General features: G+C 37.3%; 1 protein-coding gene and 1 non-coding gene across 2 annotated transcripts in view; both read right to left on the bottom strand.

Moving 5' to 3' along the window:
- The window catches only part of fz2 (frizzled 2), a 103035-nt gene extending 81572 nt beyond the window's left edge, over positions 1 to 21463 (bottom strand). The window contains exons 1-2 of the mRNA XM_013316978.1: positions 21428 to 21463; positions 8741 to 8764 (exon numbers count right to left, since the gene is read on the bottom strand). The gene's annotated coding sequence lies outside the window, so the exon portion shown is untranslated. The remainder of the gene's footprint in view (positions 1 to 8740; positions 8765 to 21427) is intronic.
- A 2264-nt stretch (positions 21464 to 23727) lies between these two features.
- Positions 23728 to 23798, bottom strand: TRNAG-GCC (transfer RNA glycine (anticodon GCC)). Its single transcript has one exon. It is a non-coding gene; the product is annotated as a tRNA-Gly (tRNA).
- Positions 23799 to 24524: the final 726 nt, after the last annotated feature.

Here is a 24524-nt window from a genome sequence, read left to right as displayed (position 1 = left end):
CTCGCATGCCGGCCTCATTAGGGCGACAGCTCATTGCCTCTAAATTAGGCGCATACTGATAATTAATATCCCTGTTTTGTCAGATAATTAATTAAGTTGCCGATTATGCTTTTAGGACACATCTGGAACAAAATAATAAGCGAGATTTAAATAAACATTATATACATGTTCCGACCCGAATAAAAAAATATGGACGCGTTGCATTAGTAAGCATTGCTTGCAACCAAACACAACGGAAAGTAAGAAACCGTAATTAAATATCGGAACACATTCCTAAAAATTGTCACCAAATGTTACATGCCATATTAACTTCAAAGCTTTGAAACAATCCTATAGCATTTCATCTGATAGATAGAGTTATGTAACACAGATAAAATATACTCTTTTTTAATAGAAACAGTAACAGAAAATATTAAAAAAATATCAAAAGAGTTTCAACAAAGGTTCAATAAACAAATAACATTCAAATAACATGGCCGACTTTACAATCTTATCTGTTTCTTATAATAATTAACGAATGATTTTACATTCAATAACATTGTTTTTAAGTAAAACACGGTGTAAGAGGTGTCGAGTTACGCGTTAATTGGCCGTCAGCCGCCGCCGTGGGCCAACCGAATTACTTTAATTAATTGGGTATCCGTTAAGATAACGAGATGTGGCGACTGTCGCGCCTTCTCTCGGCCATCCTTTGAAACTAAACAGACGGCACGTAAACGAGACACCGGCGACTTGTTGATATTAAACTATAATTAATTCTACAAATTAGTTTTTTTATTCAAAACTATCTTGTGATGTCTAACAGTCGGTTAAATTGTCCTAAAAAAACTTTGAAATACACTAACAACTAAACAGAACGAATATATAACCTCAACATTTTTTTTAAATTACATGATAATGCAAATTAATTAAATAATAGTATTTCATATTTCATAACATTGTAATAGAAAACGCAATAACAAAAGTTTTGTCAAAAGATAGTTTGTACGACTTTAATATGCTACTAGAAATGTATGGAGTAGGGGATCGGAGGACATGAAAATTTAACTGTCCCGGCGACACACAGGTGGCCGGTGAGCTGTAACCACACGCCCTGCACGCCCCGCAACTCCCCGCAAGACCCCACGCCCCATGAACTCAATACACACGATTCTTTACTACAACTCTATTTATATTTTACAAACACATTTCCAATTTACTTTTTAATATCTGATGTCGTTAGTTTATTTTCGCATTAAAAACTTTTTATCTGGTAGAACGCAATTTAAGATTCCATCTTGTAGGTTTTATAGTTAAACTTCTAACTTATATCTTAAATATTCATCACAGTCCTGCTGTGAACTGCCGAAGTAATTGTAAATTGCCGCAAACTGATTTTCAAATTAATATTGAGTGCATGAACTCAACTCAGTCTGTGTCGTCCTGGCCTGCAGGTATGCTCGCTGCCGAAACTTTCCCGGACCTGCCCCCCCCCACCAAGCCCCTCAGCTCCCGTGTGCTCCCGCGCGTGACCCGCCGCTCCTGATTTATTCGAGGAACTTACTCCCGGCCAAAGAGCGATCGCTTACCAGACAGGACATTTGTCTATCTACGTTTCGTAAGTATCTACTTAAGTAATTTAACTACATACTTGTAATATCAAAAAAAACGGATATTAAAATCAATATTTCACAATATAATTTGAAGCATAGAGTGAAAACTGGATTTTTTTTAAACACGTTACTGCTAGTCGCAGCAAAAGTGTATTCGTAGTTTGTATTGAATTACAAATTCAATTAGATGTAAAGGCGACACCGTCTGCACTTACTTGTTCTATGAATAATACCAGGAGCTTTATGAGAGCACCTGTAGGTATTAAGTAGGAAGGTGTATTGGCCATTTCGACCGCTCCGCTGGACTTACGCTACTTTCGCAAGGATATTTATTCGCCTCCCGGTGATTTATTTTATTCCCCTGTAAGTCATTCGCACCTGTGGGATATGTTACACTACAATATACGGCGTATGTACAGATTCATATAAAGATTTTGGTTAAATTTTCTCCGTCTTTACAAAGATAAACGCTAAGAAACATACACTACTTTGTAATTTTAAAACCGATACGAAATATTACTTATTTTTTCTAAAAGAGCAACAGAACTATCAATCTGTTGCATTTTACTTCAGTACGTCGTAATTTTAGTGATATTTTTTAATTTCTTTCGTCGTTCATTTTTGTACTTGACACGATTCGGTAATGGATCCCTGTTGTTTGCGTCGGTTTTTTCGCAGGTATTTCCCATCATTACCGGCTGTACTTCATTGGCTAAATGCCCTCCAGCCGCTGTGCGCGCCCTCTGCCGGCAATACCGCGCTATCTCGCCTACATTTTTCACATCGGATCCGTTATTTTTCACCCTTACTGCGTGCGGTCACGTTTTTTCGCAGATGTATGGCTGGTCACTGATACAAATTGCTTTGTTACGTATTTTTTTACGGTTACATTGAAATTTACGACTCGTTGGATATGTTATATCGGTTTATATTATGGTGTCTTTATTACTTTAATTTTGATATATGAAAAATGTAGACATATACTTCAAAGTCATATGTAAAGGAAACCATAAAGTTACATTAGCGATGGTTAGAGCAAATACGTACTCTTCCTCGTTTATTATTTTATTTTACATGCATAAAATGTGAAATGAGACGTGTGACACCTCCGCATTTAGTGCGCGAAGCGGTCACAGTTTGGCCACCGTGTGGCGCGCCCCGCAGCGCGACGCGTGAACGCGACGCCAGCCCTCAACGTAAACAAATATCACCTCCACATAGCACAATCACCGTATCACCTTACACAATAAGTTATTGGCCGTAACTCGATGCAATAATCACTAAAATTTAATATTCATTTTATTTCACACCGACCCTGAAACCAATAGAATCATTCATTTGATATCATCAAATACCAACTTTATATCTTACGTAGGTAGGTGCTTAATTGAGTAACGTAGAGTTTTTCACCGGCAAACGTAAATGTGTCAAATAATGCAGTGTCGTATTTTGTGAGGCGGTTTATAGCACAATGTGGGTTTACCCAAAAAGAGGATAATGTATTTTATTTGTTGGTACAAAAATGAAACTTTACGAGTATATTATTTTCAGTTGTTTTTTGTACATATTAGTGCTAATATTCTTAATAATTATTTTTTAGTCATTCGATTTTGTATGAAGCCGAAGATTTCAAAAATCAATGAAATTCGTTTCTTATTATTTCTTAAGGTAACTGCTGCTGCAAACCTTACCACTGTTAAAATGTATTTAAAGCTGTAACATTATTTCTTCATTCACATAAAAGCGTTAATACTAAAAAAATGGATGCAAAAACATTTCTAGACACAAAAGTAAAAACACAATATCTCTTCACTTGGACCAAACATCAATAAAGTCTTTGGAGTCATTGGACATAAAATTAAAAATAAAAAGTGAAAAGAAAAAAACAGCATCGGTCTGCGAATATTACGCGAGCGGCGCCGCGGTCAGGTTGTATGTATGTATTAGAAGACGTCGTAAACTTATTGAGAGATTGCTCATATATTTTCGGTAGGGATGTCCGGGGGTCTGTAAACTTATTTGAATTAAGACGCTTTGATTTATATTAATTTAGCTTTACTGTCTTATGACGCTAGAACCTTCTTTAAATGATAATATACTGTGCTATCAGAAGCCTGATAGTGACGAGACGGGGAACACCTCTATATTTGCAACAGTATATTATTTCAATATGAAAACTGTATTTTTCGATGAAGTTTACAAAGAGGGGATATTTGCGATTTTCCCCGCTGTTGAAAGCAACAAAATTTATTTGCAGCCGCGCTTAATCGCAGCCTCCTGATCTCAATAAAGAGGAAAATTGATTAAAACTGTAGGGCTCTCAGATTTTCGGTAAATTGGAGCCGACGAGAGCGCTGAAGCAAGTGGGGCCGCGTGCGCGTTGCGAAGCACGACACGATTAAATAATTATTTTGTTTTAATTATTCAATAAAAAATAATGAAATGTTTTAATCTGTCCCTAACATCGAGACCATAGATTTCCTGACTAAGTCCTATAAATCAAGTGTTGTATGAACTACTTCAGTATAATACATGTCTGTAATTATGTGTAAATGTGAACGGTGCCTAAATCAATTCCAAACGATACTTATTGCGCTCCATTTGATCGATTGTTAATTTTCCCGACTGCGGCGCTGCTGGGAAAAACTGAGTGGAGACTTCTGAAACACTCGAGTGCCCTCCATTAGGTCGGGGGAGGTTACGGGGAGGGGGATACTCTGTCTGTGTTTATATTAAAAGGACTACTCATAATTTATCTTTGTGCCAAGTGGCCATCGTCGTCAGTACTAGACTTGTTGACCTGTTTTATTGAAGCGCGTCATCTTTACTCTCTCTTTGTATTACTGTTATAATATTATAAGGTCAGTCTCGTTACCTAATAGCTAAGTACCTAATGACAGCAACAGAGTTTGTTCTATAAAATTACTGATTAGTAATTAGTAACTTTAACCGTGCGAATGAACATGAGTGGTATGCCTGGGCGCATTAATTCGGCATTCCGGGCATCAAATCAGCTTGGTGTCGCCACTGTCGAGTTCTCAGAAGAGAACATAGATAAACTGCTTCTGGGAACAGCGGATGCGATAACATCTCTCCGAAGTCACTACGAACTTAACAGTTAGGCGACATTTTCTTAAGGTAACACATCAAAGGAAGATTTGGATTTATGAGGATTTTTCCTAATTTTTTTTTAATAACTAGAATTTTGAACGTTCTTTTTATAAAGTTTTCTTAAGAAATCGGTTACTTTCACCATATGTTGCAATGACTTGACGTTACCACTTGTATTGACTTTTTAAGCATTAGACAAGTGTCTGACGGGAGACGATGTTGAGGCGACAGTAAGGCGACATGCGGCGACACTCACTGCAGGTAGACGCACTTGATCTTAAAAAGGACCACTTGAAGATATCGCTAGTGACGACCATCGGGTAACTTAGTTCTTCGATATCGATGAAAGTACAAAAAATTGAATTGGAAGAAATTTACTTGTTTTAAAGTATCATTTTTCTAAATTAAATATAAAGAGTTAGAGTCTTTGCACGCGTTATTGCTTTTAAATAGTAACACTTATTTTATTACCCTTTAGTTGCAGGGCACTGAGGTCCGCTGATCATATTTTTAAAGAAATGAAAAATTATTTTATGAATTGAAGTAGATCCATTATTTGAACTATTATTAAGACAGATACTTCGGAAACTATTGATGCACCTATATAATATATAATAATTAGAATAAATAAAAATATCGATATCGATGTCTTTCGATGATAAACAACACTAAAAATTTATCGTGTTTCGTTTATCAAGCCCTCAGTTTTTGTGGTAACGGAGCAAATGTCTTATTTGTATAAAACGACATGTCCCGAGACCAAAAAAGCAAAAAAAAAACCGTACTCAAAAGGGACGCGTCGCGTCGCCTCGGGTACAAATTATGTTAGCATTTCAAAGCAGAGCCTCACTAATTTTATCGATAAACATGTTCAAAATTTTAATGGTCGCTTGTTATCTAACGAAATACTTTTACTCCGATAATAAAGTTAAATCTAAATTGTCGTTTTTGCAAGTAAAGTGTGGATTTGTGACAATGTTATCTTTACCAAAAAAACTTGTAAGATTTATGATAATTTTAGAAACACATATTTCATGTAGAAGATAAGAGACATTTACTCATTAAATGGAGGTCGTGGTAATATTATCCTGTGATTTATTAAATATTTGCTGTACGAGCTGGTTTGTTCTTTAATTAAATAAAATTGCGTTGGATCCATATATCGTTAATAAAAAAGTAAGAAAGTTTGGTTAGTGTTTATGTAAATGTAGATGTAGGCTTACTGAGAAGATTCATTCACAGTCTAAAGCTCACATGCCCACCCCACACATGGCTACGGATTTACGGTCTAATTGTTCATATCTATAGTCGATACAAATACTTTAAAAATCATAATCGATAAATTAAGAATGGTTCAATAGTTTTATTATGAATTAATTTTATGCACAGTAAGAAATCTTTTGTCAACCCTCTATATGAAAAGGCAAAGAAAAGTACGAGAAAGCTGCTAGAAACTACGAAGCCTTAGAAGAAACTAGTAGAAACTGATGTGATATTTGGTATTATTGTATTTTATGTGAATACAAAGAAAAAATATTAGGAAGTCATACAGAACAGGAGGATCGGATGTATAAATTTAAATTTATCGAAAAACGTCATTACATAAATAAGTAACGCCTATGAATATGAGCACAGCTCTGTAGGTAAGTGCAGGATGTTAGTATCGCACCGGATCGGGCAGTACGCCATTGTAGTACTGCACCACTCGCGGGAGATTATAAGTAATCTGGTTCATATCTAAAGTTAAACGCTGCCATTCAATACCTCGGACAACGATACCCAATGTTACACTAAGTACATTCATTTAACGAGGTATAATTGTTGAAAGATGTTTTCTATCTACTAATTCTAACGACTAACGACTTTACACGCTGAAGATTAACGTAATGAATCACTCACTTACTACATAAGAAAACTAAGCTAGACTATGTATTTCATGATAATGAGTACACAATTTTTTAGACCGTAATATTAGTAACCCTTGCCCACTGATTACTGAGCAAGCATCGCTAATCCCGGCGGCGCGTCACGCGGCATGCGCGGACATGTCCCGTGTGACGACATCACATACACACTATTATAATGCCATGTGTTGGATTTAGCAAGTCATTATATATAACATAACCATAAACACTATATAATAAATTCAATACATATATTTATATCTGTCATTCAAATACATCAGAATGGAAATATTCTATAAATTGATTCCTCTGTGTTATTATTATACAAGAGAATGGCAACACATCTAAGATTTTTTTGAAATCTGCTCATAAAAATATTGTATAAAAAACTCATTTAAATTAAATTACCTTTTGAAATTCATCTCTCATTAAATAAAATTAATTAATATCACTAAATACTAAACAAAATGTATCATTAAATTAAACTATCAAATTAAAGGAGAGAATAAATGAAATCTCGCTTCATAAATACAGTAAAATGTTTGTTGATTAATGAAATATGACCGAGGCTGTTAAAGCAAAATGAAAAACAGTATTTTTCGTTGTCGATTTTCGATCATCAGATGAAACCGGCGGGCGATGCGCTCGCTAATAAATTAAGTAGTAACGATATAGCAGTAACCGTTTTTAATATTTGTAATTAAATGCTTTTCGCATTTGCTAATGGAATGTACATCTGCATTGACGAAGGCGCGGTATGATAACACTACCTCGTTGCAAAGGGCCGAGGGAGAATTAATATGGTTCCTAAAAGGATTCGCGCCGCACCGCACCGCACCGCTAGCGCGAGCCCTGCTGTATGTATTCTCAGGCTGACCTACAAAGGAACTTCTTTCCTTTGACTAACATGTTAGTCTACAAGGACCAACTGAGACTAATTTCTAAGACTAAAAGCTGTAGTGCACTAAAGATCTTTTTTTTGCTTCCATTTCCAATTTCCAAGACTATTTGCTATTTAAATGAATGGCCACTTAAAACACGGCATGAATATAATATCAATACGTCTATCCATGTAAAAATGAGCTTAATTACTTGAACTTGAGGTTTTTATTTGCATTGAAAATGTTTTAACGACATTGTTGTAAAATCAACAGAAGTGTGAAACTTCACCCGATAATGTTTGCCAAATGGTTACAAGAAAGACTCGCGTTGAATAGATATATGTATAGGTGTTATTCTTGTATGTATAGTTTTGTCATCGTGCACGTACAGACATATGACACTAAGTTAATAATTTTACAAAAGTACTTTTTGTTTACAATGTATGTTCTTTCCGTTCGTATTTACCACATTCAGAAAAATTAAAGGGTTCCGGCCTTTTGAAATTTTAGATTTTAGATTAATTTTCCCCAAGTTGCTTTATATTAGAATAGCCAAACGTCTTAGTCAATTGACGCTCATGAAATTTTTTACATATGACTTCGTATCATAAAGTGGGATCGCCACCCACGGCGAACATAAAGAGACGAACGATGGCAGTAAATAAGTCAGTACGCGCAGTTCTTCAAGCGCCTAACTCCTGTGCACAGATCGAGACGATACCATATAATGCAGTCATTGTTTTAAGTTTTTAATTATTATAAAAAAACGCCACCTTTATTTGTTAACCGGTAAAAAAACGACAATAATTTCAAAATATAATTAAATAAAAAATATTGACAAAACAAAGATCATAGATCATTTTTAAACCACATCAATGCAGCGAGTATGTTTTTTTACTAAATACAATAGTATTTAAGAGAAATTTATATTCCATTACAGGAGACAGAAAACAGAAATATTTAGTTGAACGTCGAAATTATATGAATGTTTTGAAGGAGCTCATGTCAGAAAATACTGTATAATTTCTATCAATCAGTTTTAATATGGTCATCCTGCAAAAGCAGTGGTGCGCCGGCGCATGCGCTGACAGCAAAATGTGCACGACGAGCGATTTACTGCGATTTAGAGCGCGGCGGGTGCGGCGCGGCTGCGGCACGCTTCCGTTTCCTGCCGCGCTCGTGTGCATCAGCTATCAGCAACGCACACCCGGGAGACATCAGACTTCTTGAAGCAATAGAGTATTTGACTTACCGGGACTAGGTTAAGTCGTGATATCTGTAATTACAAAAATAAAAGTAAATTTAAACATTGATTAAAAATATTTTTTGGTTTTAATCAGATAAAAAGAGACATATAGTAAAGATAAACTAGTTTATGATATTATGTTCAGATATAATATTACGTAGACAGGTTATTTTTTGTTAAAAACTAGTCGATTTACGTTAAAAATGTTAAAAACTAACTGGTACTCTATTCAACATCATAAATCTTATCAAAATATCTATTGAAGCAATAAATATAAAGCTAATGTTTACTGCGAACATCAAAGCAAATATGTGTTTGAAGTTTTCCCAATGTTAAAATAGTAATTTTTGTACAACTAAAAATATTTCTTTCTTCGTTTCTATGTAAAAGCAATTTTTATTAAATTTTCTCACTGCATACATAACAGACATGTTAATGTTGTAGCCTTATCTACAGAATAACTATGATAAATTATAATTAAATAGTCACCACATCGTTTCCGTCGCCATTTTGCCCCCTTCTCTATATAAAAACAAAACTTTACCCCTCCTACAATCCACTGACATTTCTCGATATTGACCTCAATCATTTTTATGAAAACTAGAACATTATATACGACAATACCTTTTGTATCATCATTTCAATTTTCAGAGTTATCTTTTCGCTTTCAAACAAAAGGGAAAATTAAACAAAACACGTGTACGTGAATAAAAAATGAAGTAATAAGTGACAAATGGACGACAGAATGTTGTAATGTCGTCCGATACAATCGATAAAAGAAAATTGCTTCGGTAATAGTTGCGGTGCATTCGAGTGATGAGACAAGTCCGTGACTCCGTTCATTATTTCCAGCAGTCGCTCATGCATTTTTCAACAACGCACGCAGACCCCGGCCTCCTCTTTTCATGATTAATTAATACATCACTCCCTCAAATAACAGCTTTTAAAAGGTATGGATTCTAGTACGGGCCACATCGGGGAACGTCGCCCGCAATACGCGCGCAATTGTACTATGGGCCATCAAATCAGTATGAGATTTTTGGTATACTTTACACTCGATAGGGGGCGCTGCACAAACTTTAATACATAATTTGTCAATGACGATACGATTTCGATTGTCACAAATATTCGTGCTAGGCCCCAATAGTACGTTATTTTAAATGTAATATAATTTTTTCATAAATCAAATTGTATTATTTTTTTTGTTAAGAACAATGGCGTTCGTTTTAGTATAGAACAATAGAAATCTGAATATTGAGAAATATCATTTATTTAGTGCAATTAAATATTGACATCAGTTGAGTAATTTTGATAACAATCAAGAGCTATGTTTGAATAAAACCTATATGTTTTAATTTAAATTAATTGCAACTTCTACATTCTAAAATTATTGTATAAAGTGTAAATATTAAATCAAGTTCACAAGAACATATGTGACATGTGGATGGTTGACGCGGCGCACATCTGAAGATATTATCATCAAAGAAATACTATATGATAATAAAAGCGCTTTAACAACATCAAAGATTTCATACTTTTCTCTATTTTTGAGAGCATATTGTAAGAAATGTATGATATTAAGGAAGGCAGTGATAACATTAAGATGATTTATTTGTCTCCCACTGATCTTTTTAGATGGATACATTATTTTATATAAAAAAATTCTCGTTGCTCAATGTAACCATACTCCTGCCAAACGACTCGTCCGTTTTTTATAAAATTTATATGCATGTTCAGTAGATATCAATAGAGAATCGGCTATCTATTTTTCAACCCCGGACGGACGGAGTCGCAGGCGACTGCTAGTATTTGTGTAAGAATTCCTTGACATTAACATACTTTTATTACGAGACTAACAATAATACAACCATACATACCAGGACTGCAAATATATCCAGGACTAACAATTTTATGTGTAGAGTTAAAAATATACAAGTGAAATATAAAAAAGGAACAGTCTACTTGAAATAATGCACCTGAAAAGCTTTTAAAAATATATCCGTCTGGAGACATGCGTGTGTTAGAGCAAGGACATTCTCTATCCTAAGCTTACGAAGATTTGAATATATATAAGAGAGTACACTGTTCATTCATTAATTAAATACTAGACTATTATAGTTGATCTGATAAAGGTTAGTCATTTATGTCACAATCCTGACAATTGTAACTTGATTAGATTATATTTGTGTCTAAGTCTATTCATTCTTTAGCAAGTTTCCTAGTTGCGCATTTCTGTTGTGCGAATCAAAAGAAAAATCTTATTAAATATAATGTAAAAACTTGGAGAAAAAACATTGTAACATTTTACGTTTGAAATGTTGCCAAAAGTTTACTTTGACAAGTTAATTTCAGTAGCGATAACTTTTACGATAAAAATAAATATAAATGGAAGAACGTAACAAGTTTAGGCTATCATTTCTCCAACTGGAATTCTTATATCTCTATACCGCGACGCGATGTCGACTTAGCGGCGTCGCGTCCTCGAAATATTATAAAAGGCATAACACAGTATTCTATTTGTTCCTGACTTAAGATACGCTTAAGACGAATTTTTACCTAAAAAAGGAATGTACCTAGAACCCGTAAACGAATATTGAGTGTTCCAAATATTCCCCAAATGAAAATATGTAATCTCAGTGTACTGCTCTGTTTTATAGTCCTGACTAAGATATATTAATTTTAAAGAAATATTTTTTTGATTGCTACCTACATAACTAAAGGAAAACCACATTTATTACACAATTAAAATTTCACCAAAATGGTGGCCACTCAGCCTTAACCAAGATGTCAAAACTTTCGTGATTGCTAATTTTTTCAGTATTTTCATTACATATGAAACGTTTGTATGTATGTCCGTCTTTAAAATATTGCTGTAACAGCTAATAATCTAGCTTTTAATGACAAGTTGTTAAGATTTGATGTTGTTATTTGGTAGTAAAATCTCTTTCTCCATACAAGTAATAGTTGTAGCAATATAAGCGTCGCGTCGGTGGCTCAGTGGCGCTCCGCTAATGTCTAATACAATTGCAGCGCTCTGCTCATGTCGCGGAGGGCGCTCGCCGCACGCCCGACCGTCAGCACTAAGGACGGGGTGTCAACATAAAAACATCTATCGATATCGATGTCACCTGATTTTGGTGGATCTTTTAAAATTTACAAATATCTTTTTATCGCTAATGGTCTGTTGTATATTTAAACGAGAATAATTTTAAAGAAAATTGACATAAATTTAATTTTGTTTAGTTGTCACTTAGCAATTATTTACAAGTAAACTTTGGCTTAAGATCAGTGCCAGTTTATTTCTAGAAACTGTTTAAAACAAATAACAATTTTTCCCCTTCGACATGTAAATCAGGAATAACTGTTTCAGAACAGTTTTATTTCTGTAAAAAAATATTAAGAGATCGCTCCTCAAACGTATCGATGTATTTGTGTCACATCCCTACGTCGCCCCTTCAGTGCTTGTCATTAAGGGTGATCCATCAAAACGTCCGCCAGGATTTAGGGGTGTTCGACGCCTGCGCGCCGGCACCCCGCGCCCGGTGAGTGTGGCTGCGGGGTGCGGGGTGCGGGGAGGGTAACAAACAAAATTAGATATTCGTGCGGTGTCCCCGCAAAGCGGCGCGGCGAGAGTGCACCCCGATTGATTGCTTTTGCAAGGATTTACATTTTTACTTGAGGCACGTACTAATACCTCGTTCTCTATTAACTATCTGTCGCTCTTGTACATGTCGCTTCTATGAGTTACTGAAACTATTCTGCAATTGTTTAAATTACAAACATCAATATTCTTGTAATCTTATGCTATTGTCAGACTAATAAGGTTCTCTGGAAATAAGTTATAGAACGATAGGTTGTAAAAACAAAGTAAAAACTTTGCTTCGCCTGTAAGTACCTATAATTTAATAAATTCAAATATTTTCTTCATATCGTCACTCAGTTGGCAATGTGAACCGTATCACGTGGGGCGAAAGTGTCGGAATGCGTCGTGCGAAGGTCAGTAAGCGCGGCAGTCGATGCGACCGTCCGAGTTCAAGATTTTCCTACAAAGAACCCACTCCAACTTAAAACAAACACGATCCCCAAAGAAAAGAAAAGCAACACTACTCGAAAGAGAAGAGCAATCGAAAGCAAGTCTTGAAACATTACAGAACTCGGCGCTGGCTCGTTTGCAAAGGAAACAAAGCGCGGCGCCGTGCAAACAAACTACTTAAGCGCGGAAATATCGAACTGCGAACTGGCGCTTTCAATTTCCAATAACAATGCCTCGTCGATGCCGTAATGCCCGTCTTGATATTACAAAAAACTTTGTCAGCGACTTATTAAATAGACGGCGACAGGCGGCGGCGCGTGCATACATATGTATAGAGGGCGCTGCGAGCGGCGGTGTGCGGCTCCAGGCACTCCAATCGCTGGCGGCTTTGAATCATTTCCTCCGTCGTCTAATGAAGCCTTCGATGTCTTCCTGTGCCTTTCTCAGCGCTGCGCTATCTGTGTCACAACACGGGTTATATTCTGCGGGTGCTATGTACTCGTAACATATACTAACTACATATATCTTCTCACAGTTCGCTGTTTACATTTTTAAGAAACAATCTCTTTTTCTAACCTCTTTTTGTAAAAAGTATTTTCATTAATTGATTGTGAAACAATATGAATTTACAATAACAGCCAAAGTCATAGTAAATAATACAGTTATTTGTACTACAATTGCTACAGTACGAGTAGCACACGTAGAGGAGGGCACATAGTAAGGTGAGGCAGTCCGGCGACGCGACGCGAGGCGGGCAAATAAATTCTGACGTGAATAATAAACGACGATCGATGTCGTGTGTGTTTGTGTGTCTATGCCAATACATAGCAACGTCTGCTGCACGCGTAGCCCTTCATCTTATTTACTTATAAAAGTTACATTAATTTAATTTTTATAAACAAAAATGCATCAGGAGTTTTGTCTACGTCTTCTCAAACTGCGATATAACCACGTTAATTAAATATACAACAAACTTAAATTTAATGTCTCTAATTTCTAATTTCATTCGCTTCACAATCTAACATATACCGAACTCCAAACAAGGTTAACTTGCTATACAAAGTAAATATATAAAAGTTGTTGCTCCCATCGAGACATAAGTTTGCTATTGCAACGAAATTTATGGTTATGTAGAATGATTTCCTTATATGAGAAGGTTTCCTTCGTATGATCACGTCCACAGTATATATACAAGATGAATAGGACGGACATGTTGGTCTGAATAATAAATATTCTACTGGTTTTATATGTGAATATTTATTCCGTAAACAGGGACAAGAATTATTCAAGATTGTTCTATTGTTTCTCTTAACATGATTAAGTAAATACTTGACGAGTTATTTTTGATACGAAATGAAAAACTTCAGAAATTTATAACTCTGTCAATTTCTCGTTGCACTGAATCTTGTTCTTTCTATTGTTCTCAAGACGAAAATATTGGACAAAAGTAAAATAGGAATGTGTCGTGTCGGCGCGGGGTGAGTGAGGCTTTATATCAGACATCGATCGCGGAGTGGCTCGCGTGCTGGCGGACGTCCAATGCCCGCGAAGCCTTGCTGCCTTTCACGTATTGTGGCTACGCGCTACGAAACCATTGTGCTTCGTCGCAGCGCAGAATATTGCCAGGAGGAAGGCATCACTAGTATGTGGACTGTGTTATACTCCGTCACCGTATTACTTGCTCCGATTTTTAAAACAGGCAACATAAATGTCAACGCTTATTTTTCTGTCCTGTTCTTGTGCAAATCTTATGTGTTTGCTTCAACATAAAAATCAATGTTTAGTAAAAAGCGTTGTTATAATATATATCCAACATTATTCGAAGCAAAACAGTAATAACGTCTTACTTTTATTATCATATCTTAAAATTGGATGTAATTTACATTAAACAATGTCTGAGCAAGCCTTAATTTAATCGTCTCGCGGCGTTAAAGGATAAAACTAACGAGCCCTGAGCACCTCTCTGTGGAAGGACTCTTAATCCTATAGACTGGCGATGCGTCAAAAAGCCTATTTCCCTAAAACCCAGCTCGCAGCCCGGCGGCAGCCCGGCAGCCCGACAACGCGGTAACGTGGCGGCGGCGGCTTAAATTACTGAAAAGCGACCTCCTTGGCGCGACTCACACGACCGGAAAATACATTTTTCTTTTAAGCCCTGCTACCTGCCAGGAATACAAGTTACGAGAATATTTCGTATTTCTTAAATCCATTTGGTATGCGTCTTATATAAAATAAACTCGATTAAATCTTAAATAAAATCATCTTTGTTTAAAAAACAAAGTCTAAGTATGTAGAGATTGTAAAGCTTGTTACAAAATAATAAATTACTGAGCGTGAAGGATGAACCGGCACCACGACGGGCGCTACGAGGCTACGATGCTACGGCGGGAGGGAGTTTGTTTCGAGTGAACGAGTAAAAAGTTTTGAGCTGCCGCTGTATTTACTTAACAACTAGTTAAAGTGGGATCAATGGATTTCTTACGACAAATTGATACCCACCACCGGCATCTCCACCGGCATCTCCACCGGCATCTCCACCGGCACCCGCTATTCATAAACGACTTGTACAAACACTGTCATACTAAATTGTTCATAGCACATTTTCATTTGACAAAATTAAAAACTAAGCTTTGTTAAATATACAGTCTTTGCGAGTTCTTGGTAAAGTGGAAAAAATGTAGTTTCTTTTTAGGAACTGTCGCAATAGTAATAGTAAGTTGCAATAAAAATAGAAGCCAGACAACGTTGCATTTAAACTTGAATACCTGTACTGTAAGCCCTTTATATTTAAACAAAGCGACAGAAACAGATATACGTTGAATCTCCACAACAAATTAAAGTTCCCGACCGTATGTAATTACTGCATCAGACAAACTACTAAATGTTTACAATAATGAGCAAAAACAGACCTTCGTTGCCATGCAATAAAAACTAGAATTGAATGCAGTGATACTAAATAATGCAGGTAAAACACGTGGGTAGTAAATCAGCAGGAGGGAATAATTTTCCGCGGCAGTAAGGCGGTAAATCCTGGAAGGCTGCTCGCCCCCCGCGGGACATGGGGTGAATATAGATCAATGTTCTAATTAAAATCACATAGAATACACTGGAAATAACTTTAATTTTGTTTTCATAATACGATTTACGAATTATATGATATTCTAAAAATTCTTTGGTTTCTTCAAATAACTTGAATGAAAATCACAACTCCTAGATATTACGAAAAAGCAATTAACAACATTACTAAACATTACACCCATAGTTGGATGCTAAAAAAATTTACTTACGTCTCTTCATCAAAACGTTTGCCTTGCGTCTTACAAGGATGTACAAAAGCGCACCTTTTTGTTCCTCCCTCACCCCGCACCCCGCAGCTCGCGCAGGATCTCGCTCGGGAGCGCCATTAATAACGCGCCTCGCCGTAAGCCTGCAGGCTAATGGATGGATATCACTGCCCACATTACTGAGACGAGGGAGATGGCAACTCTCTAGTCTAGGCTATCCATAGTTCATGTCGAACTTTAGATATTGCAGTAATGTAATTATGTTATGCAGTGTTCTTTAAATGTATTGTTACTTGTCATAAGCTGCCAAATAGAAAGTAAAGTGGGGTCATGTATGAGGGTATGGAGGCATATATTGAAGAATGTCAATTGGGTTAGTGTAATTTTTGTGAACAGATATACTTAAAGGCTTACGTAAAAAACACCTCAAACTTTAAACGTCCTATCGGAACGGCGCGACACCTCGCATGCAAAAACACGACATTTTTAATAATATATCCAAAAATTTTTGACGTCAAGTTACAACTTGTACTTTCACCTAAAAGCACCGGTACCGCTCAAAGTTTCATCGGCGCACTCAGCTGAACGCGGTTGTCGGTTCATTTTTTAACCGCCGCAAAAAGGACGAAGGCGGAGTTAAATTATTCACACGCGGGCCTATTCAAGGGAGAAACGGAAAAAAGTGAAAACTCAGCGTATCCTCCCTTCCCCTCCCCCCTTCAGGCCCGCGCCCCGCTCCCCGCTCCCCTCGCCGCATGACAAACGATCGCAAGGAATATAGCAGATGTTCTGTGGGGACGCGAATGAGGAACGAATGGACACGCGATGTGTTTAATTTTTTCCTTTTCCCGGTAATAGCTGCGGGAAACTTTGCGGCGGGGCGGTGCGACAAAAGGATTCCAGAGAAGTCTAAAACAATATACCTTTCGATTATTTAGATATCAGTACAATAGTAGACTGTAAAACTATTCAGTTACACATACTAAAGCATAATACGCTTTACATTGAATTCTTCACGTGCTCATCAGTTAGTGTATACACAATTTTATATATACTTTTAAGACAAAAATATATGCTCTGTCTAATACTTGTCTGTTAATCTACATTCTTAAAGGATTGCAGGGAAGTATAAAGAAGTGTTGGAACGTGTAAAGCGTGTTGTAAAGGGCTCGCAAATGAAGCAATCCCAGTCGTACGGTCCATTGCGCCTCGGACTGAGCCCTCGGAGGGCTGAGACGGGAGCACTGAGCTCGGAACAACTTAACGACCCTTTGTCATTGACCATTGTGGATCGCTTTTAACATTTTTACTATTCACTTGGTTCATAAATAGATTAAATTGGTGTTTTATAAAAAGAAGACCTCAGTAAGAATACATCTAAATCTTGTTATCAAAAACCTTTAAAAGGTTTCGTTCAATTTCTAAAACCATAGTTTACGTATCCATTCTGTCTGTCTGTGATGTTTCTTTGCGCATTTCGTCGTCTCGTCTTCGAATCTCTCCATTTTTATTAGTTTATCAGCGCCGAGGAAATTGCAACGTTTCGCCGCCGCCGCCACCGTAAATGTTTTTTATTTTCCTTTATTTCAATTTACTTCTCTGATTCAAGTTTTATTGCTTGTTCGATTTACATCAGAACTTATTGGATTTATTGCCTAAATAATGTTAGCCTCCTAATAAATAGGATACGGGACACGAGCGCTCTTTGATTTAACATTTTATGAAACATGTATTTCTTTTTACATCATTTCATAATGTATCGAAATGTATTTTACAGCGCAGAAATATTTATTATATACTCGATAAGCTAAAGAACAAAATTGTTATCATTTAAAAACGTTTGCTTTACTTTATATGAAGGTAAATTGAAGCCTAAATAAAACAAAACACGGTCATATCACAACAGCAAAGTACTAGGCGATCATAAATTGATAAACCCTCGCGCCAAATGAATCATCGATTTCAGTTTGGAATAACGAGGCACCACACCACAGCACGACAGGGGCACATAGCGGTGGCCGCAGACAACGCGGAATTCCAGTTCCGCGCCACTCGGAATTCCAAACAACGAGCATCAGTTCTGCCTCACTCCACATTCAAGTGAAGCTCAATTATTTCCACGTAATCATGACAATGGCACCCCTATCACGGCGTAACACCTAGCGCACTCAGTTTTAATTACACCCGTTAAAATTTTGTTACAGACGGTTATTGTAAACAATATAAGTTACGTAATTGCAGAGAGATGCTAACGATGTACCGGCGCGGCTCAATTTGCACCTCGCGTGTGCCGCGCCCCGTCGCCAGAGGGCACTACAACACAATAACATTTTAAATTAATATCTCTCAGACACTGTTCGATATCATGTCATATTTAACAATTATTTTTCGGTCCAATTAAAGGCTCGATTGCAGGGTGTCAGTAAAATATTTAAGTGTTCTCTTATTTTTCAGAAATAGAGATGTGAAATAGAGGTGTGATACATGTACTTGTGCTTCATTTATTTCGTAAGAACAATGACGTCACAAGTTAAGTCAAGTATAAAATGTGTTTCACTGCACACAAAAGGCACCACGATGCGAATCACAGTCCGAAAATTGACGAACAAAAACCGGATTAAACCGGTTATCGGCGGCTGCTAATAATAATAGTGTCCCCAGTAATCCCGCGTGACGGATGACAGCTCCACCCTCGCCGTCCACCCCTTTTAATTGCCGGCGTGAATATACGTCCGTCAGTCACGGGGTATTTTCGATTTATATTATAATAAGTTCGATTCGATTTCGCGCGGTTTCTTGACAGCTCGGTGTGATAATAGCTTTGTCCCTCGCAAGGCAGGCGCAAGTCGGGGGCTTATATAACTTATGGACCCGACGTTGACACCGCACAAGACATTCAACTTCTCTATGTGTTATATTTATCCGATGGATGATTTAGGTATTTGATATCCAAAAAGTAAACACTGGATTGTATTATATTACAGCAGATTACATGTGTTCTTAAAACACACGAAGGAGACAAATTCAAGCTCATATTCAAATTTTGTTAAAAATGCCTTATAAAAATATTGCACAATCAACATGAACAAAATTTTTCGCTTTATGTGTTAGTGGATAAAATATGCATTTAAAATTTTCCATCATGCAGAACGCACTATTCAAACATCCGATAGCAGAATAGAAAAATCTGGCTTAAAATCAAACTCCCAATTAGAGTTAAAAAATACGTCAAAAAGTCGACAGAAATCATAAAACAAACAACGTCCAAACGTTTAAAACACATGGTCCGGCGGAAATTCCCAAATTTATTGATGAAATGAAATAAATCGCCAGCGAGCCAGTCGGAGCGATCGTACGGCACACCATACCGCGGCATCTGCGTTAACCGTACACCTCGTCCGTCATAACTGTCCAATTATACCGTCGTACGTTTGCCTGCCCGCGCCCACTGCCGGTGACACTTAACGCCTCGGCTTTAGGTAACAAATTGCATTGTCTCCGCCTCGCCATAGATGTGCAGGCGCGGGAACATTCGCAGATGAATTGCCGCATCTATTGTACGGATTATCGAGCTCGTCGCCAGCTATAGAGGCGCCAATACCAAAACAAATATCATTCAAAACGAATCCTCTGACGTGTAAGCATTTGTAGACAGCAGATGGTGAAAATATTGTTACGTCATGCGTAAATTGCTTCGTTTGAATGATGATAGCTATCGCTGTGCGAGTTGTGAATCTGAAAGAGATTGCGACTGAGGTGACTCCCAAAGTGACGCTACGTGTGAACACATTGCGGGGAACAAGGACAATATCTAGAGTGATTCTGCAAATGTGTGTTTTATTTATTTAGACTAACATTACGATCACCTCTTTAATCTCAATTCCATGCTGATTTGAAGAAGTATTATTTTTACGGGTTTTATTTTGCACTTTGCGATGAACATATTGAAAAGAAAGAACTTTACACTTTTTATTTACAGATACAATGTTGAGTTGTACGATATTGATCCTATGTTATAAGTTGCAAGGAATTTACGATTTAAACCAGTTATTTTTAGTTCCTGTTAAGATCTATTTCAACGTATTGCAGGAACATAAAGTTCGCATCATTATCAAGGAGTGTATTAACAAGCGATGCACAAGTGTGGAGTACAGCAATAACAGCGCCATCGGAACCCCAGCCAGAATACTTTACACATTCAGAGAGCGTACGGAGGCCGGGCGTGTAATTTAATTGCGCGGACCGCGGGCGTACAATGGCGAGTGATTGGACAGCGCGAGGAATTCTAATCCAGTACAAAGTTTGGGGAATCTTTCGTTTAGGAGATGAGTGATTTGATTATACGCGGTCGAGCTTTCACTTGTCACTGAAATTTGAACATACGAGTAACTTCAACTGTTACATGGAGTTGTGCTTGACACATCACTGTAGATAGTTTAACCTGAGAGTAATTCAATACATGTAAGAGTATATAGTTCTGAGTAAAAACAAATATTATTTAACTGCAACCACCGTGTTTAATAAACGTCAATCAGGCGACGTAAATCAACTAATACGTTTACTCGGTTTGCGTTAGCGCACCGCAGCCTGTGAGAGTACAAAAGCCTCATTTAACATTTCATTTTACTGTTTATTCTCGTCGCCGCTTGGTAGCGTGATTGTGTCACGTCTGATCAACTACTGAAGTAACAACCTACTTCACTTTGTCATTACGTACATTTCAAACATTTACTTGTTTAAATACATAGATACAGTTATATATTGATTTAACATTAAATTATTGTTTAAGTATTTTAGATTTACAAAATAATCTTTATTTTCTTAATAAAGTTTTTCTAAATCTCGAATGTGATCAATAGCGAACTGTAATATGCGACTTCGTTTCGAATGGCGCGTCATAAGTAATTTTATTTCTTCGTTTTGATTATGTACTTACGTACAACATACGTACATCGATTGGTACATAAATTGATTTAGTTGCAGGTGGTGGGAAGGTAGTGAGGTCCTGAGGGAGCGGTCGCCTGCAGGCCTCCACCAGACGGCAGGGTCGGCGACCTTGGAGGCAATGCTCCGTACCTTCGACAAAGCATTTCAAATCAAATAATACTTAATATTGTTACTCGTATCAATTAAATAAATGGTCTTCAATATGCATAAAAAAGAAACCGAAGCCCATTTTGCGGATTACGTTTAGCGACAATTGCTAAAGATATCCTCCAAGAAAACCTTCGTTAAGTAAAGAAAGTCACTACATACACATATTTCAATGCAATAAATAAACAACGTGATAAATTTATTAATAACAAGTTTTCAGTTATTCTACTAACTTTTTAAATGTAAAAGCAAACTAATAGTAGAGTCCAACGCCAGTATTACCTGAGCCTTGCTGCACGCCGCGCCGCTCAGCGCACGGTAGTCCCTCGCGCTGCGTATCGTAAATATTTACCGGACCCGACACCTTCCCTATAGCTGCGGAACGCGGCCGCACGCCAATCTCGCTTCTAAAGCGAACGATCCAAGGCCTAGAGTCTCTCGAGCACACAGTCGTAAGTCTATCGGCATGCCGTGTTTGTGTTGTCCAAACAGTAAGTTAAGAACTGGTTAACGATTGTTTAACTAGCTCGTTATTTTTAACGTTCGACCGGTTATCGTTTTTATTATTATTACGATGTACTCCGCGATGTACGCGCGGTGCCAGCGTGTACTCGAATAAAGTTTCGAGCTACGATCGCATAGAGTTCGCGGGTGTCGCGAGGTATCCCGTGTTAGGCGGGCGGCGCGCTCGCTGGGCGGCGAGCGAGTGGCGGTGGCGGCCGAATGGGGCGAGAGGCGATGCTTTGAACCGCCCAGACGCTCAAGCGCCCAGCAACCTGACTCCTTAGTAATACATCTCCTTCACAATTTTCTGATGTAGTCTTACAATCCACTCGAACAAAGTTTCTTCGTCAATGTCCCAGATGCATTTATCTGTACATCATCTTTGATTGATATTACTTTATGTTGTACAATAAACAAATATTGGTTTATTTGTTTTAGAGTTCACTAATAGTACCTAGAACTTTCTCATTATGACGTGCTCTGATTGAATCCGACCTAGAATAATTACAGAGAGGGTTATAAAAGCGCACAAACAATATTATCACTGGATTCCACTAGCGTTGCAACTCAAACTCTAATCACCTTACCGTCGTCCCTCACATCCAGTCTAACAAAATTAGAATCCATAAATAGTTATAACCTTTTAATTTCCTTCGTTTAACTGACATTTTATTGGTAGCGAGTGCCTGGTGCTTGTGGCGCCCTCTACCCACCTCTCTGCCGGCATGTTTAATTTTATTAGCCATTGTTAAACTTTTACATGCATGTCGGTGTTACGATACTATCAAATTTAATAGTAACAGATTACAACTATTTTCGGGTTTGCGGTTTATGTCTGTAAGCACTTTTAAGTGCTAAAATATATAGTTCTTAATATTGTTATCGTAAATCGTATAAATCCATAGAAAGCTTTTAAAATAGTATTAAAAATGTTAATTAGAAGTTAACAATTACGGCTTCCTTTACAATTCGCAATTAACGATTTTAAATCGTCTTTTCTAAACATAAGAAAAAAAAGACATTCTCTTGTAAGTTAGGTTATTAGACAACAATAATTCAAAGATTCCAGATCAGTTTGCAGCTTGTCTTCGGTCTAAAAATATCTAGATTTTTTCGAATTATTTGGTAATTGTTTTGTTTAATTGTCGTGGACAAAGACGTGTTTACAAATCTGTACGAGTAACGAGCAGAGGTCCGACCGCTTCGCTAGAATTAGCATAAACAAATTAACTGGGTCTACTTAAGTACCAAAACCCATAAAGGCTCGGGGGTAAAATCCTGAAGAACAACACAAATCCAATTTGGGCGCGCAGCAATAGCGGCACGTAATCCGCGCCGCTCGATCCTGACATATTTTTAATTAAACGCCACTTAGCCGGCGCCTGGCCGACTCGCGCGGCAACGTTTAGCGCCAGTGGACTCAGGACATTTCCTCTAGGAGTTTTTGTTAAAAATAATTTAAACCTCATTTACATTTAAGAGATATCTTTTATTATTGTTATTTCAACTTATTGAATAATAATTAAACGAATAATTTATATCATTATTGCTTTTAACAGTTACAGAACAGATTAAATAGAAAATCAAAAAAGATCCCTTAATCAAAATTTAGTTTGCTATCTTTTAAAATAAAATTAATAAAACGCTCCCCTGCACGCTATCTTCTGCACTGGATACGAGGCAATATGTAGGCGATGTTAAGTAATGTTCGTTGGAACATACCGAGAGCATATCGTCAGTCAGTAACGGCTAACAGAGTATAAGTATGTATATATGTATATAGAAAGCGCGGGAGTGAGCGCCGCCTCCTGATGCCGATTTAATTATCACGCTGTAAGACTAAAGTAGGTGACTTCTAAACGTTTCCTCGTTAACCTTCTGATTGCCAGACAATTTTGCACATGGAATTTTTTACAAAAAAATCATTGAGATCTATGTATTTATTTAAAAAACTCCTTACAGTATACAACGAATAGTTAGAGATATGTGTATAGTTGCAGTGCAGGCATTTCAACGAATAGTATAAAAAAGTAGTAAAAATATATTTGAGAAAGTGATAACCGATAAAAAGCAAAATATGCATCGGCCGGGAATCGAACCCGGGCCGCCCGCGTGGCAGGCGAGCATTCTACCACTGAACCACTGATGCCTGTATAATATACACAGTAAAAGTATGAGCAGTAGAGCTTGGTTTTGGTAACAAACTTTACATGCATCAAATTTAAGCCTATGTCATAACACAATAGATGTTTCAGAAACATTTGAACAATTTGAATGTTCTTCAAGTAGAGTAAGTGTAGCACGCCTTGTACAATGACGCTAAAGTCATAGCTCTACAACAATTACCATTGAACACATAATGGTTTGATAGATAAATTACACAATACGTCTAGCAACACAGCCACGGCTGCGTCAGCCATCGCAGGCTGTGCGGAAGTGGTGGCGATAGCGCGCGCCGGAAGTGAGACAGCGCCGCCATGTTGGCTACAATCTGCTCGCTGTTCTATCTGTCCAGTTCGCTGACGTTTGAATTAGTTTCCACGGAGATGCACTTTAGTTTAGTAGATATATTGTTGTGTTATACAAAGCAGGTGCAGAGACTTGACATTTCAATAAACATATGATACTTTCTCATAATTATAATGCACATTTATAATGTCATACATTTACAGTTAAAGTAAATAAAAGTTGCAATTACACAGACGGTTACTTTGATGCAGAAAAACCATTTTAAAATAATGTATAATTTAGCTCTATTAATTGTCTGCGATATGAACTATTAATAATTATGGAATCCCTACTCGGGCGCAGTCGGGGAACGGGGATTAGGGCGCAGGCGCGCGGGGATCAGCGTGTAATCCCGTGCGAGCGCGCA

The sequence above is a fragment of the Papilio xuthus genome, unplaced genomic scaffold, assembly GCF_000836235.2.
Source record: "Papilio xuthus unplaced genomic scaffold, Pxut_1.1 DF826945.1, whole genome shotgun sequence".
NCBI lineage: Eukaryota > Metazoa > Arthropoda > Insecta > Lepidoptera > Papilionidae > Papilio > Papilio xuthus.
Note: the sequence above shows the minus strand (reverse complement) of the source record. Positions and strands in the feature narration are given on the sequence as shown.